The sequence below is a fragment of the Scardinius erythrophthalmus genome, assembly GCF_964197995.2.
Source record: "Scardinius erythrophthalmus genome assembly, chromosome: 3".
Classification (NCBI taxonomy): domain Eukaryota; kingdom Metazoa; phylum Chordata; class Actinopteri; order Cypriniformes; family Leuciscidae; genus Scardinius; species Scardinius erythrophthalmus.
The window spans coordinates 15,783,936-15,811,405 of NC_138223.1; the positions used below are offsets into that span (position 1 = coordinate 15,783,936).

The window sequence follows — 27,470 nt, forward strand, 5'->3', positions numbered from 1 at the left end:
TTCTCTCTCCCATTTTCCAAACTTTCCGTCACGCTCTCTCTCTCTTCTCTCCGGGAATGTGTTTCCTGTGGTCCGCTGTCTGATTGGTCCGCTGCCTGATTGGTCCGCTGTCTGATTGGTCCGCTGCCTTCCGGGGAGACGCGGATTGGAAGACGGAGCTCGACATCTGGAAGGGGGGAGAGTGGTGATGGGAAGTCCGACTCAGTTCTGCGAATCGGTTCTTTCAAGCTGTGTTTTTCAATGAACTGATTGATAACGATCCATTGGTTCTGTTACGCCATTGCCTTGTACCTGACATCCCAGCATGGTACAGTATTATGTGCTATAAATGAGCAATAATGGCACAGCCTATATAGGGCTATGCTTCAGGTATAATCTATAAACATGCGAAGAGTAATGACCGTAGTATCCCATTTCATCCAATTGCTCATTTTGTAATGTCGTTGAAGAACCCACTTATTTCGAAATTATGTTGATTGCAATGTGTTTTGCTTGGCCAAATGAATTTATGTCCAAACATCTGTAGTAGCCTTTTTTTTTGGTGGCTCTTTGAAAATAGACCCTTTTTATTTGAAGTTTGTAATAAAGTTTGTATTATTCTTTCTTAATCATAATTTTGCAATCATTAATGTAGTTTTCATTTTTTTTAATTAAAAAAAACTACAATTTATTGTATTATTTTACTATCCTATGGTGTAAAAAATTACAAGATAATATATACTTTAGCTCACTTCAGAATTTCATGTTACCCTCATAATAGAATATTTAGTTTTTTGTCTTTTTGCTTGTAAATACATTCTTTGTTACAACAAAACATACCCTTTTAAAGGAAGTTGTAAGTCAAGTTGTTAGTCAAGTGCCCCAGTTATATTGTTGAATTGTTTTTGCAGATATTTTTTAGTTAATAAAAAAATAAAGTAATTTTGAATCTACATTAAATTTATATTTAAATAACAGTAATATTAATTGTCATCACTCGTATAAAAAATGTTTTTAATGTTTTAATGTTCGCTCATTGTTTTTCAACTCTACGAATTGGGGAGGTCCAAACGAGAAGGTTCTCAGTTCAATGAATCATTTGTTGACTCGAGAACCGCACGGTTCCGTGAACAAGTCGTTCAGAATGGTTTTGTGAACCGGTTCAACTGATTCGTTGAAAAGGTCCGACTCAAACGATCGACTCGTTCGCGAATCGGACATCGCTAGAGGAGACGAGGAGAAGAATATACGAGAGGTAAACCAGAAAAAGGAGGAGAACAGGAGAGGGTGGTGGTGACATCTGAGGTGAGTGATGTGCTATGCCAAAATATTTAACCTGGACATACGAGCAGCTGAATTTATGATTTGAGAACATTTAATTATTTCCGTTTGCCACTTTTGTTGGTAATAAGTTTGAAAGGCTGGAAATATTTGTGGACGCGCTTCGCCCTAACAGCGATAGCAGAAGGCGGATAGACGCCTCGGCAATGGGCTTCTGACTAACAGTATCGGATATTATCGTTGCTACAGTAACAAACACGCTGTGGCTTGATATATTGTAACAATTTTGACGCGTCTTTGATGTTGTTATATCATGTTCGTGTTAGTTGCGATGGAATGGTGTAAACGGGGGTCGTGCGTGTGGTCACAGCCCTCCTGAATATCGCTTGACTTAACGGGCCACTTTTGTGTTTCGCGTTTGATCCTTTACTTTTACAACTAATGTCGCTTCAACATTAGGGTGTATATTATTAAATAAGTGCCATTTGTGGCGTTTATTTCGCCACGGTTATTTTTACGCGCCTCGCCTCGCCTCTCCCCCTCTCAGGTCCATGGCAGGCTCCAGCCCCCCGTTCAAGGCCAGGCCAATGGAAAAGTCAAAGCAGCGGGAATCCATAGCTTATCATACGGGGCTGTGGCAAACGCGCTTGTTAAAGCACCAACATGTGTATTTGAAATAATCATTAGTGTGAGCGCGCCCGTAGGCCCGTGTGTGCGTACTCGCTGCTGTAGGTGCGCGCGTCGCAGTGGCGAGACTCTAGTCCCGTTTTATGACGCCCGTTCTGCGGCAGGCACAGGCAGCTCCAACAGCAGACATGTTCTCTGAAGACCATTTCACATTCTCCGGTCCTCTTATAGAAGTACAATAGCCAATTATACTGTAGCCTACAGTACACCAGTCACCGGCACAAAATCTTCCACAGTAAGGCCTTTGCGAGCTGTCGTATAATTGGGTTGAAATGTAGAAAGCCAATGTAACATTGAGAGCAGGTCTGGGAATTGTTGTTACTTCAAAGCTTGTTGCTACATTTCTGGAAAGCAGTGTTTGTCAGATGAAATGGTTTTGGTGGCTAGTGGGTATTCTGTTTGTTTATGATCTTGCAAATGTGTTTGTAAATGACAGGAGGTCATTTCCACTGAGTTGCGTCCCTGGGCCTTCTACAGTTATCCACAATAGATGTTGGTTGCGATTGCTTCATGGGTTTGTTTTACCTCTCATTACTGCACTGTTTATAAGCTAACTGTAGCTTGGGGCATGCATTTGTAAATATTATTAACAATCCAATATTGAAATCTATAATATAATATACAATATATAATATAATATGTGGATGTGGTCCACAATTCTAAGACCACCAGTGAAAACGTTGTATCTTTTTAATCAAAAGGTTCATCAAAAAATGGACGATTCTGTCATTATTTACTCATCCTCATGTCGTTCCAAACCCACAACTTTCCTTCATCTTTGGAACACAAAAGAAAATATTTTTAATATTCTTTCCTATTTTTTTCTGTCCATTCAATATCTACGTAATCAATATTTTTAAACACTTTATAACAGTAATGCATCTAGCAATTTAATGCAAGTCTTCTGCAAAGAGAATCATTTTATGTGATTAAAGGGCCCCTATTATGCTATTTTAAAGTTTCCTAATGTTTTTGTGGAGTCTCCTACAACATGTTTACATGCATCAAAGGTAAAAAAAACTGTTTAATTTCCTCATAATATACATTTGCACATCATCACATTTTCAATGACTCTCAAACGACTCGTCAAATGAATCAATCTCTCTAAATCCCTCCTTTCCGCGATATACTCTGCTCTGATTGGCCAGACAGCTCATTCTGTTGTGATTGGCGAGTCAGCGCGTCGAAAACAAAACCGCCCATTGCCATAACAACGTCAGCTGTCCTGAGGCTTCCTACACCGTAAACTAAACACAGTAACGAACAATGACTTCGATTTTACCATATCAGTGCGAGCGCGAGTCCGATGATGAAACATTGGAAGAACTGTTATTCAACCCGAACCTTGAGGTACATTATATGAGATGTTGCAACTATAATTCCTCACCATCAGCATTAACAAGTGCATGTCCATCAACAAATCGATTATTTTACTTGTACTAATTTATTTACAGAGTAATATATTGCAGTGAACACGTGAAAACTGTATCAATAACAGTGCATGTATACAATGTATACATTAGCCAAGCTCTAGAGTGAATGATCTGATGTAACATAAACGTTGGTAAAACAAATTTTTCCTCAAAGTAGTGAGAACGACATACAATCTGCATTAATAGACACAGTTATAGGTAATCGTGGCCCACAAATGATTAGAAGTATTTAAGTAAGACAGTGATAACGTGAGTTAGCTAGTTAGCAGGAGACCTACACAATAAACTCAAAATTAAGTTTTTTGAACACCATCTTTCAAGAGCAAGCGGTTTGTGAATCCTGCATTGAACTCTGAGATTTGAGAAGCAGTCTTCAGTAAAATAAAGGGAACACAATAAAGTTTAGGATCAATCTGCTGTGATATCGTGGTAAAGATTAACTTTAACCACTGATTCTTAACATGCTCGTCCTTGGGCAGTGAAAAAAAACTGGCTTTACCTTCACATTGTAGAGCACAGCCCGTCTTCTTAACATGATGCTATCCAATGTCCACAGGAATAAGCTGTTGGTTTGAGGTTCAAGTTTTCCCTGGTGTCTGTCTGCGCAATAAGTGGGCGAGCAATATTCTAATGTTTCGTCTTGACGTCACAATGAAACGGCTTATGACTCGTTTGAAAAACGATTCATTTAATTGACTCAGAGTCGACTCTTACTTTTTAAAAGAAAATAACTTTACATACGGTACACTTTCAGATTTAAAACTTTGCAGGATGTTTTCATTCACTTAGAGCTATGTTACACACTACATGAAAGGTCATTTTCAAAAATCCATAATAGGGGCCCTTTATGTTTTTCATTTAGAGTTTTATTCACATATAAACATTGATGAACGCAGCTCAAACATGCATGCTTAATACTCAAGAAGGATTGTTCTTGTGTGTCAAGGCAATGTTTTTATGTGAACCTTAAAAATGTTGATTATACAGACTTTCAATTAGGCTAATAGACAAAATGATGAGAGAATATGAACAAAAGTTGTATGTGTTTGGAACGACGTGAGGGTATGTGATGACAGAACTTTCAGTTTTGGGTGAACTAACCCTTTAATATTTTTTTTTTCTGACAAAAATTATATTGTCAGGCCAGTAAAGGGGTTTTCAAACTTATTCTTCATATTCATATTCTTTTGCTTTACCATGATGACAACATTAAAGCCAGTTGTTTAAATTTGGAAACAATATGTTGTTTGTCTTTATGTCACACTTCATATTTTTCACAATAGGACATACAAATATAGCTAGCTGCAATTGAATTTTAGGAAGGTGGTCCCTTGCAAGTGATCCTGATTTAGCCTATGATCAACTCATTTATTTGGTATGTTACTGGTTGGTTAGAACTTGATTTGAAAATGTTCAGAATAGCATAATATGTTAAAGTTTCAGTAGAAGCAAGACAATTTGACATTTTGTACAAAGGGATTCACATGATCAGTGTCACAAATTTAATTTTTTTATATGAATTAGTGACATATTAATAGTGCAGAATCTTTGTTTATTTCCTATAAAATAATATACAAACTTTTAGATCTGGGTAGCGGTACTGAGTGCTGGTATTGGGACAGGCATTTTGAACCATTGTTTCTGTAAAAACTGTGAGCACACATTCAGTATGCATAATGCAGTTACTCTCAGTGTAAATAAACCTTTTTCAGTGGCTCTTTCTCTTCTTCTTGATCTCCTAAACTTGACTTTTATCCCTTCACTCCTTGTCTGTTTGTTGTGCAACAGCAGCTCAGTCTGCTATAGTGAAAATAGTATACTTGTTAAGGATTCAGATTTCCATGTGCTCTGGCTGGGATAAGGTCTCTGCTTCGGGATTGAGAGTCTTCTGGAATGTTTTGCTGAAGGCTGTTGTGGTCATAAAGTCTTATTTCCAGAGCTTGTGCTCCTCAAAAATGTATGTATGATGCAATGTTTGTTATAACACTCATCATGGGATTTATTTTGGTTAACTGCTGGCAGGATTTTGTTGGGGTGTAAATGTGCTTGTTATCATAGACTGGTGGTAGTCAGACATTATTGAAGGCTAAGAGTGATATATTTAGGGTATTTGGTGACTACCTCATTTGACGTTCATTAACTAGCATTTTATGGTATTATGTGGCCTAAAATTGTCATATACAGCTAAGACAGAAGAACCCCCAAGGTTTGTCATGGCAGTATGACCCGTTTTACAATTTGGATGGAGACCTTAACATTTCATTCATCTCACCTCTTAAATTTAAAAAAATATAATGTGTGAAAAGTGAAATATATTTAGTGCTAGAATAGATAAATGCTACAAATCACTACCTGTCTCACTGTACTGAGTAGACTATAGCAGGGCTGACTATTACCAAATCCTGGCCCATTTACAGATGAATGATTTCTGTCTTTTCCATACTTTCAGAAATAAGGCCTGCTGATTTTGAAACAAAAAGATTAGTCGGTTCCAGTTTCAAAGCTCTATCAACTCCCATTGCAAGTGCATTATATGATTTTTGGCCATTTTGCAAACTGAGGGGCAAATGTTTTTCTGTTGGCACAGATGCTGTAGATAAAGCTTAACCCAGAACATTTATCCCTATGATGCAGCAGCTGCTTTCATTTTCATACTGCTCTGTCTGCAAATTTCTGTTTTTCTAATGAGAGACATTGCAATATGAAAATTTACCCTGCCAATATTTTCACCTGCCCCACCACAATTTATTTTTCTTTTAAATGTTTTTTTTTTTTTTTTTATGTGCCAGGGAAAAATCTTTTGCATTTTCTTTAAAGCAACACTGTGTAGGATTTTCTCCCATCTAGCGGTGAAATTGTATATGACTACCAACTGAATATTACTTTAGCTCCTCCTATTCCGAGGGCGTTTTAACTCCTACGGTGGCCGTGTTATTTCAAATATGCCGGCTGTCGCGAGTAATCTCCCCCTCGCATTCGTTACGGTGCCACTGAGTGTAAAAACGCGAAAAGCGAAGCTTGAATTTCCAGGTATGTCCCTCTTTGGCTAATGTATTTTCAAGATGGAGGCGCAACATGGCTGCCGCCATTCGAGTGACTCGCTCGTATTCTAAATGGCAGATTCTACGCTTATGAGAATACTTGATTAGTTGGTAGAAGTAATTACACATTAATGAGCACATATCATTTTGAACAAAGTGTTTTTGCTAAGAATCAACTTAAAAAATTACACAGTGTAGCTTTAATAAAAAGGGGTTTAATTTAGTATTGGTATCGGCTCTGATACTGCCATTCTTTGCCGGCCATCTACAAATCGGGTATCGGTCAGACAGGATCGATCCAAATCTGATATTGTGCGTACTATTATGTGTTACTGTTAAGCCCCACAAAAAGCATAAATACATTATAAAGCAACATAAAGTTTTTGTGCACTATATTCCAAGTCTTCTGAAGCAATTCAATAGCTTAATGGGATGAACAGATGAATATTTAAGTCTTTAAATTAAAGTTCACATAAACAATCCAGCTGTCAGACATTCTCCATTCAGCATTCAAACTGCGTGTCGCGTTCGGTTGCAACAGTCAGCGCGGTAAAATGCTCTCCAGGATCATTCAGTGTTCCCATTTTTTGTAGATAAAGGTCTATGGTTTTGCATAAAATACTTTATCTTGCTGGAGTTTATTACTGCTTCTAAATCATGTCACTTGCTATGGGTGTCTGTTAGATCACAACACTGGAGTAGAAAAGACAATTGTTCTTCATGCGCACAGTAATTGAAATATAAAACTGTTAAAAGGAAAGGCTTACTAAATAGATATAATACACTACGTATCAATATCTCTTCCATTTGTGCTTTGAACTTTTCAATGCGAAGAGCTGTGACCAAATAGATCTGAATGAAGAAACGTACAAAACCACAGTAGAAAATGGATGGGCCCATCCATTTTCTACTGTGGTTTTGTACGTTTCTTCATTCAGATCTATTTGCGATCCATTCCATTCTAAACAAACAACGCAGTTTACATGCTTCGTCCTTGTTAAATTATTCATTAAGATAATAATTAATAACGCATAATTATCAGTGAACTTGATAAATGTTGCAGATAGGCTATGTTTTACTATGCATGCAAACAAATGCCTTTCAACTTATACGTGCAAAATTCAGAATAAAATGAATGTGCAGCAATTTGTACAAATAGAGAGTCTGTAGGCCTACTATATGTGTTGTAGCCATTAAATAAGCTCATTTAGTTTAATATTTGTTAAAATATTATAATGTTATTTTTTCATCTATGTTGATTATGAAAAGTGAACCGCATGAGTAAGATAGGATGCGCAATATATCGAGAGATGTGGGTCAGACATGTATTTGACCACTTTTTGTTTTGTAGAAAGCCTTTTTTTAAGTGAATTTGTATCTTAATTTTAATAATTTTTTTATCAACCAATTGCCTGGATTTAATAAATAAGAAGCAGACAATAAAATCATGGAGGCGCCCGCGTGGTCACTTGCATTACTCGTGAACAGGAGCGCATCTCATCCTAACGTAACGAAACTCAACGTATGCCTCACAGACATGAAATATATCTGAAGAAAGCTTGAAATGTCTTTTTAACAATTTAAAACGAAAAGAAAAAGGCTACTCTCTGATTATGTAATCCATGATGTGCATTTCTCTCTATAGGCGCGTTCACTATACGGAGATGGCGATCGTCAACTTCATCTTTACAGCTGTTGTTGCTGTTAATAAACTAAAAATAATAGGCCTATAATTTTATTAAACAATAAATTAAATTAAATTGTAATTGTATTAAAAAAAGCAGCAAAAAAAAAATCCGGTTTAAGTTTGTTTTTGTTTTTTTAAACCTATGCTAATTACGCATTAAATTCAGGTAGGCTAGTGAGTCGCTGTCCTCAGTGCCGCAGAAAAGCGCTGAAACGGAGATGAAGGGGAACCCGTTTTTTTTTTTTTTGCCTTATTTTAACTGGCCCATCCAGTTTTCTGGAGGCCCACCTACAATCAAAATCCTGGCGCCGCTAGTGGCTGTGACTTGTTTCTTCAAGCGTATTATCCTGCGCACGGGATGTGCATAAGCGATTTGTGGCGCTCTTTATTGGAGCCTTTCATATTATAATTTTTGCACAAATTCATAGCCTTTCTTGTCCTGTCCTATCTATCATATCTTAAGCTACGCTATACATTTAAAAGAAGTCTTTTCATTTAAATATATTTATTTCTATACAATTTGTTTTTCATGAATGTATTTTATAACAATACAAATAGCAGTGTGTAACATTGTACCATGTTTAGTGCTACACTTGTTCACTTTTATTTGTTCCCCACTAAATAATTTGTTTCACTAAATGTTTAGATTTCATTAAATTATTGTGCACTCATTATTTTTCTAGAATAACTTTTACTGCTGAATTATCCACTAACCTAGATATTAATAGATTATGAATATATATTTTTTCATTTGTTGTTTATCTTTATAATAAAGTAGTCTGTATTTAGTCAATTAGCATCAAAGAGTGATTATCAGTTCTTCACACAGAGTTGTAGAAATTCTACAATGAGGGTATCGGATCGGTATCAGTTCTGAAAAAATGGTATCGGAGCATCCCTTGTTTAATTGGCTTGTTTTAATTACTTAAATCACTGGAAATTACACAGCTATTAACTCCATAATAAACAAACTTTTACATTTTTTAATATATTATTTAATTTGTTTATGTTGTTTAATTAATGCTTTCAATAATTTCTTACAATTCAGTTTTGACTGGCATATTTGTAAGCCTGCAATCTACCTATGTTTAAATCCTTCGAATCTCAACAACATTCAGTTTATTACAGAAAATGTTTATGTCTACAGAAAATGTTTATGGCCATTTGTAAACTAAATTTGTAAGGCTGCGGGTGTCATCCGCTTCTACCAGCAAACTGGCACTTATCATATTGTTTTAATTTATTATCATAAACACACTGGTTTGTAGCGCAAATAGTTTTACTGTTTACATCACTTTAGGCTTGCTACAGTAGTCTGTGTTACCGGCGTTACACAGTGATTCAGCAACAGAAGGGTTCTCCATCTGCTTGCACTCGGAAAAAAAGCCCCGCCCCTCAGCCATCACGGAAATTAATGGGGTCTTTAAAAACGCCCCCTAAAAAATCAAGATATATGGGGTAAAAATGTCCTTGTATGAGTTCTGGTTTTTATTTATAACAGGATACAGAGTGCTGTTTTCCTGAATATCAGCACAATTGCAAATGTGATAGCCTATTGATTTTATACAACAATTGAATAAAAATAAAGCTAATGTTAGGTGACTTTCATTTTAGACTTAGAACCTTGTCTGACTTTGCTCTACTTCTCAACAAATCCACAATAGAGCAATTGTGCATCTCAGTGCAACTGAATGAGTCCTAATCAAAAGGAATTGAATGACTCACTCGTTAAGATAATTATTTGCCGCCACCTACTGGCAGTTTTAGTTTCAATACATTTTTTCCATCGTTTCATTTTCTATATTTATATCTCACGCCTGCAGGTGATAAAATCATACCTGCGGTGCAGCTGCAAGAAAATTCTGTCCGCACTTGCGCCAACTGTTTGTTTGAAACGGGCCACGGAGTCGGAATTGCAAAGGCCGCCTCTGTTTGGCCGTATACATCTCAATGCAGCGGAAGTCAGATTTCACTTATCACGTGACGTGACAAAAATTCATTTATCAGATGACTGACTAGAGGATGGGGGAGGATTTGGTGAGCATCAAATCTTGAGACAAATGTCTTATCTTGTAACATGTGCAGTCAGTACCGGCGCAGCGCTCCCTATACACAGAATGATCACGAATTCAAAAGTGAAAGTGGAGAACCCTTCACGTACCCCTTCAGTACACCTCCCCCTCCAGTGGCAGTGTTGTCGCAAGTTTGTTTACTGGTGTGAAAATGTCCTAACCATGACATCCCGTCTGTGCTTTGTTATTCTTTAAGTTATTAATCTATAGGGGCAAATAAATTGGAAATCTTGTACATTCACAGAAAATAGCTTACTTCCGCTTTGAAAAATAAGGTGGATAAGGCCTAAAAAACACTAGATCACAGGCCTGATAGGGTAGTACCATTATTTGGCCATCCTTAATGTTGAGCTTTCTTTGAAATGTACAAGTCAAGAATTAACATATCATTTTCTTATTCTGTGTTTGTATATGCTGTATGTGTATTGTATATTTCTGCTCCATAAACCTGAATATATATTAGATAATTTATAAATTGTAAATATCAGATGAGAAAATATCCTACTTATCACCATTCCTCATGCTCTGTTATTCCATTGCTCTCTTTCTTTCTCTGTCTTTCTTTTTTTTTTACACACAGACACACACATCTTTAGCATCAGACTTGAGTGATATTACTTTGTCAGTGTGTTGGTAACCATCTTCATACAGGATCTGGTACCCTTGTCGCAGCCTGTGTGTTTTTTTTTTTTAGGTAAGTGATGTGATGTCACTGCTAATAGCAGCGTCCTCTGGGCATACTCTCTCTGTGTGTGTGTGTGTGTGTTGGTTTATTTTCCAGCAGGCTGCTGCACTATGTCTCTGTCTCCCTCTTTAAGGGTCTGGAGTTGCTGACTGAGGAAAATGTGAGTCAGAGGGGGATAGGGGTAGAGAGAGAGAGAGAGAGAGAGAGAGAGAGAGAGAGAGAGAGAGAGAGAGAGAGAGAGAGAGAGAGAGAGAGAGAGAGAGAGAGAGAAGGGGGCCGAGAGGGAGGTGCTGTGGAGAGACTGCAGCTGATGGCATATAGTACAACAGTACATCTGCACTGTTGGGTTATTGCTCTGTTATATTGTTTTACAGGATAGTGCTTTTACTGCAGCCTGCTGAAGTGTTCATTATTACGGGAATCGAATGAAGGTTGTAAACTTAAGTTTGCAGGCTACTTTGATTTTGTGAAACAACTTCATTTTGATCAAATTTAATATTTAGGAGCCAAATTACTTTTTTTAGCTGACAAGTTACATAATAGTTTGATAAAGATGGCTGTTCAGAATTGGTTTAGTTCTCATGTGATGCTGTCATTATTTTTTGCACTTGTGGTTTGTACGAACTGTCGGCCTGTTTAAAAAAGTTATGTAGATTGTTTACTAAGGTAAATTTACTTGTATATTTACTAATTTAGCTATTATTTACTTTGTAGGTTTTATTTACTCCCAAACATAATCAATGCAAACATTATAGTTGAATTATTTTTTCAATAGCTTACTATGCTACACAATGAGTAATAATGTGTTGTGTGAAATTGTGATTTTTGGGAATAAATTCTTGTTGATTGTTTTTTTAGAATACCATTTATCACAGCAAATCTCTGTTGTGAATATTTATATATTTGACGATCCCTGGTTCATTTTGAATAAGTCAAATCAAATGATTTGCAGTTCAGTAAGGGAGCAACACTCTCATGGCAAATATTTTAGATTATGAAAAATTGGTGGTGAATTGATATGAATATGATATTCGTAGCCTGGGTTTCCCCATGCTGCCTTGAGCGCAGCGCGATTTTATTCACGCTGCAAGGCAGCCTGGACACCATGGAACAGATTTTCGCCTCAGCGAGGGAACCAATCACAGAACGGGGAGGGAGCAGCAAGACGAGGACGACGTCTATGCGACACACCGAAGCAGTTTGTTTATATCAATGGATCCAACATGGCATCAGACGCGAAGTTACTTTTCGATGCAGCCTTAGATCGTGTTCTAAGTAGTTTAGAATGCAAGTTTATTTCGTCTTCTTCCTCGTCGAATTTCTGTCGCTCTACATACGTCATCTGGTATAATTGAAGCGATTTGCTATGAGCTACGTACAGGCGCATTTGATAGACATTCGTAGCGCCAAATAAACGGCTCTGGGCATTCGTAAACCACGCCTCAAATACGAGAAAATGAACATGTGGTTCCCAGACCACGTCTCAATGAGAAAGAGGTCTGATGTTAGCCAGGCTAATGAATTCGTACAATCTCATTTACATTTTTATATGATATGCTTACTCCCCACTGACGGTTTGGTTAAGGGGTGAGGTAAACGTAAAATACTTGCATTTTCTCATGGTCTAAAATGGTCACAAATGTAAACAAAAATGTAAAATATGCGACAGAGTCATTTAAAATCTAAACACTGTTGGTGACATTTGGTGCCCCTCTCATTTACATTTTTATATGATATGCTTACTCCCCACTGACGGTTTGGTTAAGGGGTGAGGTAAACGTAAAATACTTGCATGTTCTCATGAGGTCGGGATGGAGGGAGCCAGTTGAAAATAATAAATATAATTTGTTTGTGAAACAAAAGATTAACTACCATACAAGATGTTATTTGACGAAACCACATATGAATGCACACAACTATTTCCCAAATGTCACCAACAGTGTTTAGATTTTAAATGACTCTGTCGCATATTTTACATTTTTGTTTACATTTGTGACCATTTTAGACCAAATCAATGACTGCCTCTGTCATTTCTCTCCAAATAGGCTACCTATCAGGTTGCCATATTTCAGTTGCTCATTTGAGCATCAAATGAACGTGAAGCTCAGGAGAGTTAAAGCAGGAGTGCCATGTTAACATACACTATTGTAATAACCTATTGACTGAATTATAATGCAATACGTGGAGTAAATGTACCCTTTTAATGTGTGTGGTTGTGTATTTCCCTTCTGCTCAATCAAAACATTTGCCATATGCGGCTTTGCGTTTGCTGAATAAAAGTTTGGATCGTATCAGAGAGATGCGGCTCTCTCTGATTCTCAAATGGCTGTGTAAATAAAGCTTACGACTGAAAATCGGCTTAAAAATTGTCTAGTGGGACGTTGGCCTTAGATTAACTTCAGAGAATTGAGGAGGGAGCAGCCAGACTCATCACTCATCCAAATCAGTCCTGCTTTCCACAGAAAGGGGGTGTAAAATTATGCCACAATCCCACTGTCATTCTTAGTGTGTGTGTGTGTGTGTGTGTGTGTGTGTGTGTGTGTAACCTTATCACACTCCTCTCATCTGACCAACAGTTGCCTTGGGCTTGACTCATGATTGTGAAAGTGCTGTTTCATTCCCGCTGTGTGTGCATGTGTGCCCCTATGCCTGTTTTCTATCCCGGCCTAACAATAGGAGGCTTGTATTGTTATTTCTTGCTCCCTGTTCTCTCCGTCCCTCTCTCCCCCTTTCTTTCTTACTCTATGTTGCTGTTGGAAGCAGACAACCATGTGGTCTGTTTTCATAAAGAAAGATTATGACTGATGTCTCTGTCATTCACGTGGGTGAAGATTTAAATAGTGAAAAAAGTTTGCATGTGTGATTGAGTTGGGTTGCAGTATTTGCTTGACATTAAATGAAAAAACACAGATTTGCCTGATAATTCACTGGCCCCTTGAAATAAATGGTCACAATTATTGACAAGCCTGACATCACTTCCTATTTCCTGTGGATGTTTTCACAAAGCCTGAGTACACACTCTCTCACATTCCTCTGTGTGTTTGTTCAGAGTGATTGTGTGTTGGCATGTCTGTCGAGAGCCGGCCAGGCTTATGTTTCTTCATGCTTTTTTGAGAAATGCAAACACATTTATTCAGTTTTTTCGGAATGAATTCGTATGTTATTCTGTCTGCCTCTCCTTGCTCGACCTTGATATCGTGTCAGTCTTTGTCTCGCTCTGAGATGTGAAACGCACAAACGCAGACACTGCACATTCATTTTCGAGAAAGTTCCTCGCTTAGTCAATCTTCTCCCGTCTGCAAGCTCTGTCAACGTCCATCTTGTTTCTTTTCTTTTATGTTTTTTTTTTTTGACAGAATGATGAGGTGAGATGCAGGTTACACAGGCACATGAAAGTAAATCTGCATTTCCAATATTTCTTAGCTGCATGTGAGTGCGTGTGTATATGTTTTGTCAAGGCTGTCAGGAGCAGATGGTAATTTTTATGCTAATTTTCATGCCTCAAAGCAATGCGCTCTCAAACCTGACGGGTCCAAAGGTGCGAGTGTGTGTGCGTGTATGTTTCTCATCGGTCATGTCTGCTGCTGTAAATTCATATTCACCTATCACCAGCCAAAAGCAAGAGGATCACTGAAATATCAAGATGTTTTATTAATGCTAGAGTGTTCTGGGTGGTTGCCAGGGTGACGTTATGCTATCTTTATTTTGTTTGTTGAGTAGTTTCTGGTGGTTACTTTAGTCAAAAGATCTTAAATTACCAGGTTAAAACAGGGATTTGTTCAAATAATGACTTTGCAATCTGAGGTGCATCTTCCAATCAACGTCTTAACTAGCTGCTTTACTACACTAGGGTTGGGAATCTTTTGATACCTCACGCTTGAATTGATTCTTGAGTTCACAATTCGATTAAAAATCAATTCTCGGTTTTGAGTCAAATTTCAGTTTGATATATGCATAGATTTGATTTATACTGTTTTGTTTGACTTTTCCTATTTGAATGTGGTAGACAGTTTAATTGGTCTTGAAGAAAAAAAAGTTATTCCCACTGAATTAAATGTGAGTCACGACTGTTTCCCGAAACCATAACTATGTCACACATCCAACATTTGAACCGTTTTGTTTCAATATTAGAAGTTTTGTTAATGATGTGGAGGTGGTGGAGTACACAAAAAAAAAAAGTGATGTACAATTTACTTTGATAGAGTTTTCACACAGAAATTGGCAGTTCATTTCACAAATAATTACGCAAAGAAACACATTGATTTAAATGTAGAAACATTGAAATAGTATTTTCTTGTAAAATGTACTCCAGTAATCTTTATTTTATTTACAAATTTTCTGCAAGATTAAAATATAGCTCGAGATTGAATGAATGTCAGATTTTAAATAACAAACATGACACGTGGAGGATTACTTCGCTATTTTTGTTCTCGATTGTTTTACATAAATTGAAATGTGTGTGTGCGTGTTTATACATATAAAATGAAATGAAAGATGTAGATTGTACTGCATGTGTCAGGTTTGTGTAGGGAGCCGAGGACGAGGACACAGAACTGCGGTTTAGGTAATTTATTTACAAACTTAACTTCTATGAACATACAGGAACAAGGGAAAAGAAACTCCAGGACTTCAAAACACACAACCATGAAATGACGACGACCAACAAACACTGAGGGAAAACACAGGGCTTAAAAGAACTGGGACTAATGAGATAATTAACAGAACACAGGTGATGGGCATTTCTAATCAAACAGACAGGGAAAAACTAACAGGACTAAACCAAAAATCACAAAGACAGGGGAAAATGGATCACAGAAACTGAAAACATAGAAACAGATTCATAAAACAGAACTCAAAGACCTCAAAACGTCACAGTACCTCCCCCCTCTCCAAAGGCGCGTCCTCGCGCCGTATAAAACATCCAAAGGGGTGGGAGGGTGGGCATCCTAGACTCCAGGACGGTCCAGGCGGATGCAGGTTGGTCAGGAGACCAGGGTGGAACAGGCTGTGGACATGGCCATGATGGAGCAGGCTGTGGGCGTGGCCATGGTGGAGCAGGCTGTGGGCGTGGCCATGGTGGAGCAGGCTGTGGGTGTGGCCATGGTGGAGATGACCCTTCAGGTGGCCATGGTTGAGATGACCCTTCGGGCGGCCATGGTGGAGATGACCCTTCGGGCGGCCATGGCGGAGATGACCCTTCGGGCGGCCATGGCGGAGATGACCCTTCGGGCGGCCATGGCGGAGATGACCCTTCGGGCGGCCATGGCGGAGATGACCCTTCGGGCGGCCATGGCGGAGATGACCCTTCGGGCGGCCATGGCGGAGATGACCCTTCGGGCGGCCATGGCGGAGATGACCCTTCGGGCGGCCATGGCGGAGATGACCCTTCGGGCGGCCATGGCGGAGATGACCCTTCGGGCGGCCATGGCGGAGATGACCCTTCGGGCGGCCATGGCGGAGATGTTTTTTCTGGTGGCCATGGTGACACTGGGAACCTCGTCGGAGAGATCTCCGCGGTCCCCCTAACAGGTATACTGCGCCCCCCCAAAATTTTAATGGGGAAATTGTCAGGTTTTGACACATGGCTGGATGAGGCAGGGGGCGAAAGCAGTTCTGGGCTGGGCAAGACCAGCGGCGAAGAGGGCTCTGGTGCTACGGGCCTTGGATCAACGGGCTCTGGATCAGCGGGCTCTGGATCAGCGGGCTCTGTGCTGGACGGGATCAACACATCATGGAACTCGGGACTGGACGGGACCAGCATCTTGGGGAACTCGAGACTGAACGGGACCAACACATCATGGGACTCGGGACTGGACGGGACCAGCATCTTGGGGAACTCGAGACTGGACGGGACCAACACATCATGGGACTCGGGACTGGACGGGACCAACACATCATTGGACTCGGGACTGGACGGGACCAGCATCTTGGGGAATTCGGGATTGGACTCATGGGCCAGAACTGATGTATGTGTGGCCCACACACACAGAATCGCCGCAGACATCACAATCAGCGCTGTGTCTTCTTGAGTGGACTCACATGTAACGTGCTCAATCTCTGGCTGACAAGTGACGGGTTCATCTTCAGGTGGGCAGACTATGGGTTCTGGTTCTGGCGGATAGACGATGGATCGAGGACATACCGGATTCGGAACTGGTTTGAGTGGAAAATCCTCCACCACGTAGTCCGACCCACACACCCACAGCGTGTGGTCCACAAACTCCAGGAAAGTCTGATCGAGATGTTCTACCAGAATCAGCTGGGCAAGAGGGTCCCTTAATCCACCCCAGAAACTCTGTGTCAATTCCTCTTCTTCCCACGTCACGTCATCGTAGAGATCCATGTAAAGCCCCACATACTCTTCCAGTGAGCGTTCACCTTGAAAGAGGATAGGTGTGTTAAAGGACTTCACCTTTTTCCGCCGGTTACATCTCCTCTGGCTCATTCTTGGTTCTTCTAGGGTAGTTTTTGTTTAAGGGTTGGTCGTTCTGTCAGGTTTGTGTAGGGAGCCGAGGACGAGGACACAGGAACTGCGGTTTAGGTAATTTATTTACAAACTTAACTTCTATGAACATACAGGAACAAGGGAAAAGAAACTCCAGGACTTCAAAACACACAACCATGAAATGACGACGACCAACAAACACTGAGGGAAAACACAGGGCTTAAAAGAACTGGGACTAATGAGATAATTAACAGAACACAGGTGATGGGCATTTCTAATAAAAACAGACAGGGAAAAACTAACAGGACTAAACCAAAAATCACAAAGACAGGGGAAAATGGATCACAGAAACTGAAAACATAGAAACAGATTCATAAATAAGAACTCAAAGACCTCAAAACGTCACAGCATGTTAGCTTGCTCATTTTTTTTTTCTCTTTTCTTCATTTTTCTCTATTCTAATTACTGGTTGAGCTGTAGTTCCAACCAAACAAATTTGCAATGTTGTTTGCAAATGTTCATTGTAGAGTTGGGACGAAATATTGACATCGCTGTCCTTCTCCGTACGATATGAGAATCGATACGCTGGCGCCAAATAACAATATTTTAATTAATAAAATAATTGATTTTAGGAGAGTTACCGTCCTGGTGACAAGTGGTGCATGCGGCTTGGTTTGAGAGCAGCAATTATGTTAATGCCTTATATTGCTGCACTCATACAATACAACAAGTGCCATGCTATTGTAAGCATGATAGCAAATTAGCAAGTTAGTATTTATTGAACTAGCTTGTTATAGCTAGCTAAGTTTCTAATAACAAAAATGTTCACATTGAGATTACATGAAAGTTTTAAGTTAAATGTATGGATTACTGTACTCAAACATTTCAAGTTAAGAACTTAGTTAAGAAGTAAAATGTACGAGTACTAAATAAAAATCTGCAAGTTCTGCTTACTTAAACTGAATTTCTTAACTTAAATATTTTGAGGCAACTGATTGCCTTACATTTTGTGAGTTTTGCCAACTTATTCTGGTTTACAGTGTACCCTAAGAAAAAGAGGTTTTTAACAGGATGGCGGACAGAAGTGTGAGTTAAAGTCCAAAGTCTGGACCCACTTCGGCTTTATACCGGCTTTTATTTTTTGTATCATTATATGATTATCTAGCAATATATTGATTATCACAGAATTGCTGTATCATGACAATATCGGTATTGTGAGCCATGTTTTGTGTATCGTATTGTATTGTGATGTACCTTGTGATTCCCACCCCTAGTTCATTGGAACTATTATTTCGGGAAATACTCAATAGTTGAACTATGTTGCTATCGACAGAACTCGCGACTATACTTGGCTAACAATGCTTTTGGGAAACATGCCTCTGGGTAGTTGAATGTATTGTGCAACACTCCTACTTTGAATAACCTACAGACTTGTCTAAAAATCTGTTGGCCAAAAGCCTGTTAAATTGCAGATTGCTGGTTTTAATGGGTATTAGTGCAAATATATTGCTGCACAATCTGATCAGGAGTTACAGAGTTTCACAGAAATGAAATAGAGAGAGAGGGAGAGATAAGCCCTGTATAAGCTGTTTTATGTAATATCGAGACTTTGCTGTGATTTGGTAATGCTTAGTTTAAAATGTATGTCCACAGGTCAACAAACACATTTTTGCATTTTGCAAAACTGTTTTTCAGAGGAAAGACTGGGAACAATGGACTCATCCTGCTGGCTGTGATAGAACATGCTTATTTCTATACACACACACATAAACACCCAATGTTTCTGGCCAGCTCTTTGTTGTGTCTAGCTATCAACTTCCTTGTTGTGTGTGTGTGTGTGTGTGTGTGTGTGTGTGTGTGTGTGTGTGTGTGTGTGTGTGTCTCAAGCTCTCATGGCTTCTAAGTCATGTTTATTGTGGCCCATCCGTTCTATTCATTGTTCTGGGATCTATGTTGAGGTCACAAGAATCAGGCACCTATATTTTTTAAAGACTAGGTGTACAAAATATATAGTTTCAATCTTCAATACTATACATTTTACTGCTTGTTGGTATGTTGTTATGAGATAAATATATGTTTGTTTGGGTTTAGTAGGTTTTTTTCTGAAAGAAATGTATATTTTTTATCGATCGATCAAAAGTGACAGTGAATACTTTTAAATTGTTACAAAAATGTTTATTTTTTTTTTACTTTCTATTTATCAAAGAACCCTGATTTTTTTTTTATCAAGGCTTCCACAAAAATATTAAGTACAACTTTTTTCAAGATTGATAATGGTTTCTTGAGCACCAAATCAACCTATTAGAATGATTTCTGAAGTATCATGTGACTGAAGACTGGAGTAATGGTGCTGAAGATTCAGCATTGACATCACAGGAATAAATGACATTTTAAATATAACAAAAAAACAGTCATTTTGAACAGTAATAATTTTTCACGATATTACCGTTTTTGATCATAAGAGACTTCTTTCAAAAAATCTTTGGAAATGGTAGAGTATATCGAACCTAAAACAATAAAGTCTGATGATGATCTGTCATGCCAGACAAACATATAGCTATGTCATATGGTTTTAGTGAAAACTCCTTGTGAGTACTATAAGATCAACACAAAATGTTACAAATCTATACTGTCCTTTGCTGGAGTACAGTCCTTTTGGACACTCAGTCTCTGCCTTTGAATATATTAAAGGTCCCGTTGCATGCGATTCCATGTTTCAAACTTTAGTTAGTGTGTAATGTTGCTGTTAGAGTATAAATAATATCTGTAAAATTATAAAGCTCAAAGTTCAATGCCAAGCGAGATATTTTATTTAACAGAAGTTGACTACAAAAAACGTCTCGATTGGACTACACCCCTCTACATCCTGCATTAGTGACATCACCAGAACCGTTTCTTGACTAACCTCCGCCCACAGGAATGCTCCCTCAACTCTACTGGCTACTTGCGCACTTCTTATAACTTAGCCTACTGTGTTTACTCAGCTCTTACGGTGATTTTCTGGAGTAAAACTGACGCTTCATCTTTTGTGTGATGTACAATAAACTTTATTAAACTCATCAGTACATGTTTGATCATCATTCAGACAGCAGACTTGTAGGCTATTAATAAATAATGGATACATAGCCTACAAGCAGATGACAAATACGTTATAATAACCGTAATTAAACTACTAAACCATACCTGTTTCATCTCTATACAGCAATCTGACTCTGTAGGCATTATTGTCCGACTCGAAATGAACGCCGTTACTGAGAGTTTCTGATATTATCATCATTCCGTGAGATGAATTTTTCCTGACAGACTGAGCACGAGCTCATGAAGCTCCGCCCCCTGTGTCGTCCAGCAGCAGCTCATTTGCATTTAAAGGGGACACACTGAAACGGCTCGTTTTTCTGAGCCCCAAAAAATGTCAATTTAAACATGCTGTAAAAAATGATCTGTTGGGTATTTTGAGCTCAAACTTCACATACACACTCTGGGGACATCAGAGACTTATTTTACATCTTGTGAAAAGGGGCATAGAACGGGACCTTTAAAGAGAGTATGGTGGCCAAGTCAACACTCAGCCCAGCCCAGCCCAGTACACTTCACTTCTGCTGCCAGAGTTCAATCCCCACACACCCAAATTGATAGTAGAATTTTAAAATCTGGTTTTATGAGATTTATTAAATGTTGTTGTTCCACTGCTTTAAATATCACTATAATAAAATATTATATATTTTCGAAGTGCATGTGTATTATGTTACTAAAAAATATATAATTTTCTTATGGTGGCTAATGAAAATGTTGTCCAAACCAGCCGAAAAAAATGTTGAGCCCTGCTTTAGCTTAAGCCAGTTCCCACACCTATGAGATACATAGGTAGAAGTGACACTTTGGGATATTCAGTGTCTATTGAATGTGAGGTGTCTTTGAATGCCACCACCACCATAATGACATCACTGAAACATTATCCAAAGTGGTGCGGGGCTGTACTAGTTGCATGTCTTCATGCTCTTTGTGCGTGTGTGTGTGTGTGTGTGTGTGTGTGTGTGTGTGTGTGTGTGTGTGTGTGTGTGTGTGTGTGTGTGTGTGTGTGTGTGTGTGTGAGAGAGAGAACGAGAGAGAAAGCCCACTCCAGATGTTTGGCTTTGGCAATCATGTTTGAGAAGGATGGACTGTTTTTTAGTGACGCCCACCATCTCCCTCCCCCAATTCCTGTCTGCTGCTGGAACAGGAAATGAGTTTGGGGCTCTTTTCAGCTCTTGTGCTGTGCCTCTGGCTCTCACACAACGAGAGGGACAAGAATGCTCCTCCGTGTGTGTTCCTGAGCCAGGCTACGTGCCCGTTTTTCTTCTGCATTGCTTTCTTGCCCTAAATCTTAGATATTTCTCATACACTTAAAGGGATAGTTCACGTACTAATGAAAATGATGCCATTATTTACTTATGAAAATGACGTCATTATTATTTAAATTATTCTCTTATGGTTAAAATTATTGTTGTAAAGAATGTGCTGGTTGCTATTTTTTAATTCAGTTTCAATGAATAGGGCTTTCAAGTTTCAAAAAGGATGTAAAAGCTGTATAAAAGGTTTAATAAAATAATCCATATGACTCGTGCACTAACATTCTGCATATGTTTTCCAGAATGTAGGCAAAATCTTCTTAATGTAGGCTAAAAAACAAAAAAAAACATGGATGTTGGACATTCACAGAAAACATAAACAACATTAACAATACGTTGTGGCCTTGTGGGTGAGTAAGCTAAATGATGAATTATTATTATTATCAGTATTATTATTATTTTAGGTAAACTTTTCCTTGAAACAAAATTGCTGGTATGTTTTATGTAAACAGTATTCCCTCCACATTTGTCACAACAAAGCCAGTCAGGAATATTCCTCATCATATTCTTACATAACCTTTAGCTGTGTGTTTGTGTGGCGTGACAGCATTGATTTATGGTGGTTCATCATGTTTAATCTTGCGGTGGTTATTAGGGAACGATATAATCTATGCATACTTGTCACTCTTCATATGAGCAGTATCAGAGCAGCCTTCATCTCAGCTGTGTTTGACGTATGTCAGCATTTTATTCTCTGATCAGCGGCGGCACAGAAGATATGGACTATTAGCTGAAGTGCTGTATGTGCATTTCTGACCTACTGCAGCTGTACTATTGGGGACAAGTTTCTGAAACTTTCCTACAAAAACATTTCTTGTAGTCATTATAATTAGCTTCAAGATGACCTAATATGCCCTTTTACAAAGTCTTGATTTTGTTTTTGGGGTCTGCCAGAATAGGTTATCATGCTTGAATGTTCAAATTCAAAATATACATTATTTTTCACATATTTTTCATTGTTGCAGCACCTCTCTACCCAGTCTGTCAGTAACGCTCTGGGCTGCATTCCCCAAAAGCATCGTAAGCTTAAGTAGATCATAGAACAATTGCCACCAATAGTCTCTACGATCAACTTAGGCTTACTATGCTTTTGGGAAACACAGCCCTGTTTAGTTCCGGTCTCTATGAAGCCCCTCCTTCCGCAGTGTGCTCTGATTGGTCAATTACTTTGAGCTGGTTTTGGAAATGTCATGTTCATTACCATAATCAAAGTTTCAACACACTGCTAAGGCATCTCAACCAGGCCTTTTGGGGTCTCTCTTGGTACTTCAATGATAGCCTGTTTCATTCATCAACTTTGTGTCAGATGTGTCTCCTAAAATAGAAGTAAAAACAGACCTAAATGAGACTTACAGAAGAGTTACAGATAACACTTTACTGTAAGGTTCCATTTGTTAACATTAGTTAACTATGTTAAAATGAACTAACAATAAACAATACTTCTGAATTTATTGATATTGAAGGTCGTATCTGTTAATATTAATTAATGCACTAACATGAAAAAACAATGAACAATTGTGTTTCTATTGACTAACATAAACAGAAAGAAATGTGTTGCTCATTGTTAGTCCATATCAGTCCTGTAGCTCGAACAGTAAAGAAGCGATAGTGACGTCATTGGGTTTGATTCCCAGGGAATGCATGAACTGATAAAATGTACAGAATAATACAATACAATACAATGAATCATTTAAGTAGCTTCAGATAAAAGCGGCTGTCAAATGTATTAATGTAATCTAGTGTAATGTATATATTTCACTAGTTCACCTGCCCATTCAGCCTTAAAGGTTAATTGTAAACTAACTTGGTTTGCTGTACTTGGAGGACGTTCGAACCTATGGCTCGGCTTGAACTCTGATTTTAAAACCCCCCTATAGGAGGAAAGAAAGAATTAGAGGAGGAGGAGGCGGGGAGGAGGAGTATTTCTCAATGGGATGACGCAGTGTCTGCTGCTTATATAGTATGCTGGTAATGAATGATGATTAACAGGACTGAATGTTTAGGCTCCTCCCAAACCTACGTTTGGAACTTCATTTCATAAAGAATTATCTAATGTTAATGAATGATATCTTATAGTAAAGTATTACCTAGTTATAAAATGTATGTGAATAGCATAGCTATTCTGGCAGACTTTAATGAGAAATGTGAGAGATGTGATATTGGAATCACTGATTTTTGACTGATTTTTTAAAAAAAAAATTTAATTACTCTGAATTATTATTTTGGTAAATCTTTTTTGTATCTGATGAAATCTCATCTAAAACATGAGAAAACACATTTAGGATTACTTAGGTCTTCTTCTCTAAGCAGCAGAAGACTTAAGAAAAAGTCTCCAGTTATTCTCCATTTAATCTCATTGCCGTCTAAGAGAGAAAGTTGGCTTATTAAAGAGATCTCATTTGTCATTTTCCTTTTCTTGTGGGGAATTTTTAAAAAACCCTTTCCATATTCAGAACTGAGATCCAGGTTATTTAGTTGGCTTGTGATTCTTTTCAGATTGAAAATATTGTTGATTTTTCTTCATAAGTTCTTCTGATCAGCGTATTTGTTCTAGGTTCGTTTATGTACTTCTATGGCAATAAGCTGTAAACCTATTGGCAAATTTAAGAGTACATGAAAAAAAAGAAAAGAAAGGTAAATCAGGTAGCAAGGTAAATGTGTATGTGTGTTGAAGGAAGTACAAACTGTGACTCAAAGCTTCTAGTATGCACGCAGATTATTTATACAGATGTTGATGGAAACCCATAGTGCTGTGGGTTTTCTCTTTCTTCTTTTCCTCTCTGTTGCCTTTTGCATTCGTTCTCACAATCTCGCTCTCTTTTCCTCCCTCTTTTCTTCTCTGTCATTTGGCAGCTGTTTTCACAGTGCAATGTTGCTGGAAAGCAAGTCTTTGATATGAAGCCTGTGTGTGTGTGTGTGTGTGTGTGTGTGTGTGTGTGTATGTGTGTGTGTGTGTGTGTGTGTGTGTGTGTGTGTGTGTGTGTGTGTGTGTGTGTGTGTGTGTGTGTGTGTGTGTGTGTGTGTGTGTGTGTGTGTGTGTGCAAGATTTTTCCTCTCTGAAATGTGATCTCAAATTGCCTCTTTCCCAGCATTCATCTGTGTTTGTGTATGTGTTTTTTGTGTGTTTTAATAGTGTTTTACAGTTTTTCTTAATTGCTAACACACATTTCTTGAAACCATTACTCACTTTCTCAAAACCTTAAAAACAAAACCAAATTTTCAAACCACATCCACAGAACCTCTGACTCTTCTGGCAAAATCAAACAATTGCCTCAAAATTGATCTGTGCTCAAAATCAAACAATGCTCTCAGATCATTCACACAGCGAGTCAAAATTATAAACACTACAGATCATTCATTAGACGCATTCATTAGATAGATTCAAAAGATGCCAACTGCAAAAGCCAAAAAGGTTACAGTAAAAATACTCTAAATGAAAAGCATGTTACAGTAAAGTACACTCAGAAGAGTTGTGTAACTGCAGAATCAAGGTCAGTGAGATATTTTATTCTGCTTCAGCATCATGTCTTCATGTTGGTCCGGCCAGAGGAGTTTCTCCACATCTCAGACAAGAGATCTCAGTCGTCTCTGCAGGCAAAGGGAAAAACCCTAAAGCCAGATCCAGCCTTGACAATATTCTCCACATCTTGCTCTTCCTCGTCCTCATCCTCTTCCTGCTTGTTCACCTCCTCTTACTCATCCTCTTCCTTCTCTCCCTCTTATAATGTTTCCATCCATTGTTGGTATCAACATTCAGTGCAACATTTTGAGTAAATCTGTATTATGCACAGTTGGTTTGGTCGCATCATTAGAAATAAGTGTGAACAATTTTGAGTCGTTGTGTGTAAACGATGACCACTGTGTTGCAGTTGTGTTTAACTTTCGTCTACCTGTGTTTAGCATTTTGAAACAAGTGCATCACAGTGCAAAATGTGTTTAAGTGAGTGAGAATGTGTTTAGAGTTTTGAAAAAAAAAGTGAATGAGATTTGCAAACAGTGTTGTAACTACCTGAACTTGTTTAATGTTTTACAGAAAGAGTGATTTATTCGACAAATTGGTTTAGACTATTGAGAATTTGGTTCAGAGAATGGGGTTTAGTGTTTTAGCAATTCAGAAAAACTGTAGTCTTTGTTTGCTTGTTTTTTCCGTGGCACTGATTGGATGCTCTTTTATGGCACTTTTGGATGCAGTTATGAGCAGCAGTTTACTCCGACTGTACATGTTCCTCCCTGTTTCTGCAGCTAAATAAAAGCCTTTAATCTAAGCAGACTGTGTGTTTGTGAGCACAAGCGTCTCTCGCTTTCTCTCGCCCTCAGCGGGATGTGCTTCACAGAACTGTGCTCTCTGTTTTTTATTTGCACAGTTGGATAATTTAGCAGGTCATATTTACTTCTGTTCTGTGTGGTTTGTTTAACATTTTATTTTCAGCTGCTAAAACTGTCAGTCAGAGTTTGTGTTGTGCATTTTGGCATTTCTGTCTAATATTATTTCTATAGACTAAAACTAACTGTCTTTTTCTCTGTTTTGCAGGTAAGAACCTCAACTGAATGTGAAAAGCACCTCTACCTGCAGAAATACAGGTGTGTGTGCGTGCGAGCGTGTGTGAGTGTGTAAGAGAAAGGGGTGTGATGTGTTTTTCTCAGATGGTTAATTAAAGACTTCTGAAAATGACATGCCTAGAATTCTTCAGTTTTCCCTCACATTCCTTTTTTTTTTAAACTCCTTGTAAAAACTGGATTTGAGGGTGTGTGTGTGTGTGTGTGTGTGTGTGTGTTATGATTATAGCTGTTGTGTCCAGACGCCAAACTCTGTCTGTTCTAGGTTTCTGCAGAATTCGTTTCTTTAAGTGAAGTTAGCGGTGGAAAAGAACTGAGCTATAAAGTGTATTTCATTCTGTTGTTGTGTGTGTAATCTGGCTGCAGTTCTGTGAAGATGGAGTCTGTCCTCTCTGAATTGTCAGTTGCTGCAATAGTATTCCGTAACACACATTCCAGGGAACAATAGCGGGAACAATTTTCCAAACAATAGAGCTTTGAAAGGTTTTATTTTATAGATTGTGAATTGCGTTATTGTTTTGAAAGGAATAGTTGACACACAATTAAACCTGTCATCTCCATCACCCATATGTCATTATTTTCTTTGTTAGCACAAAATGTTAAGCAAAATAGCATAGCTGATCTTTTCTATAGAAAGAAAGTGGTGTCGATTTATTAATTCCTACCTCAAAAAAGACAAGAAAAAAGCACTATAAAAGTAGGCCTGCCATGAAAATAGTCAACATTTGGTGTGTTCCAAGTCTTCTGAAGCCATTCAGTCGCTTTGTGTGAGAAACAGACTCTTTGAATATTCCATCCTTCATGCAAGTACAAGAAGATATCGCATAAGCTCTATGCATGTGAATTGATCAATGTTTTTATATGACTAATAGCCAGAATGTCTTTTCAGCATGCCGAATTCGATTAAACTGCTCAATTCACATAATTACTTTTTATGATGTCTTTTTTGTAGTTTTTGATATGTGTATATATAGTGCTTAATTTGTAAAGTGGGAGGTCCCGGAGCGCAGGGGGGGGGTGGATCCGGCGACTCAAAACGGGGGTTGGAGGTAACGAAAAAAATAATAATTACACTGGCTATGTATAGCTTCTCTGCAGGGGTGGCGCCAGATAATTTTTAACGCATGTGCTGAGGGGGTGCTAGATCATTGACGGGGGAGCTGCGCAAAACTTGGCCACTAAATATTTAATATTCAGTTATGTTAATGATCACAA

The 27,470-nt window shown here is 38.4% G+C and overlaps 1 protein-coding gene across 7 annotated transcripts in view; it reads left to right on the forward strand.

The window, feature by feature from the left end:
* The first annotated feature begins 1,204 nt into the window (after positions 1 to 1,204).
* Positions 1,205 to 27,470, forward strand: part of apbb2b (amyloid beta (A4) precursor protein-binding, family B, member 2b) — a 62,626-nt gene continuing 36,360 nt past the window's right edge. For all 7 annotated transcript variants that reach the window (XM_081360573.1, XM_081360575.1, XM_081360574.1 and 4 more), the window contains exons 1-2: positions 1,205 to 1,284; positions 26,230 to 26,279. The gene's annotated coding sequence lies outside the window, so the exon portion shown is untranslated. The remainder of the gene's footprint in view (positions 1,285 to 26,229; positions 26,280 to 27,470) is intronic.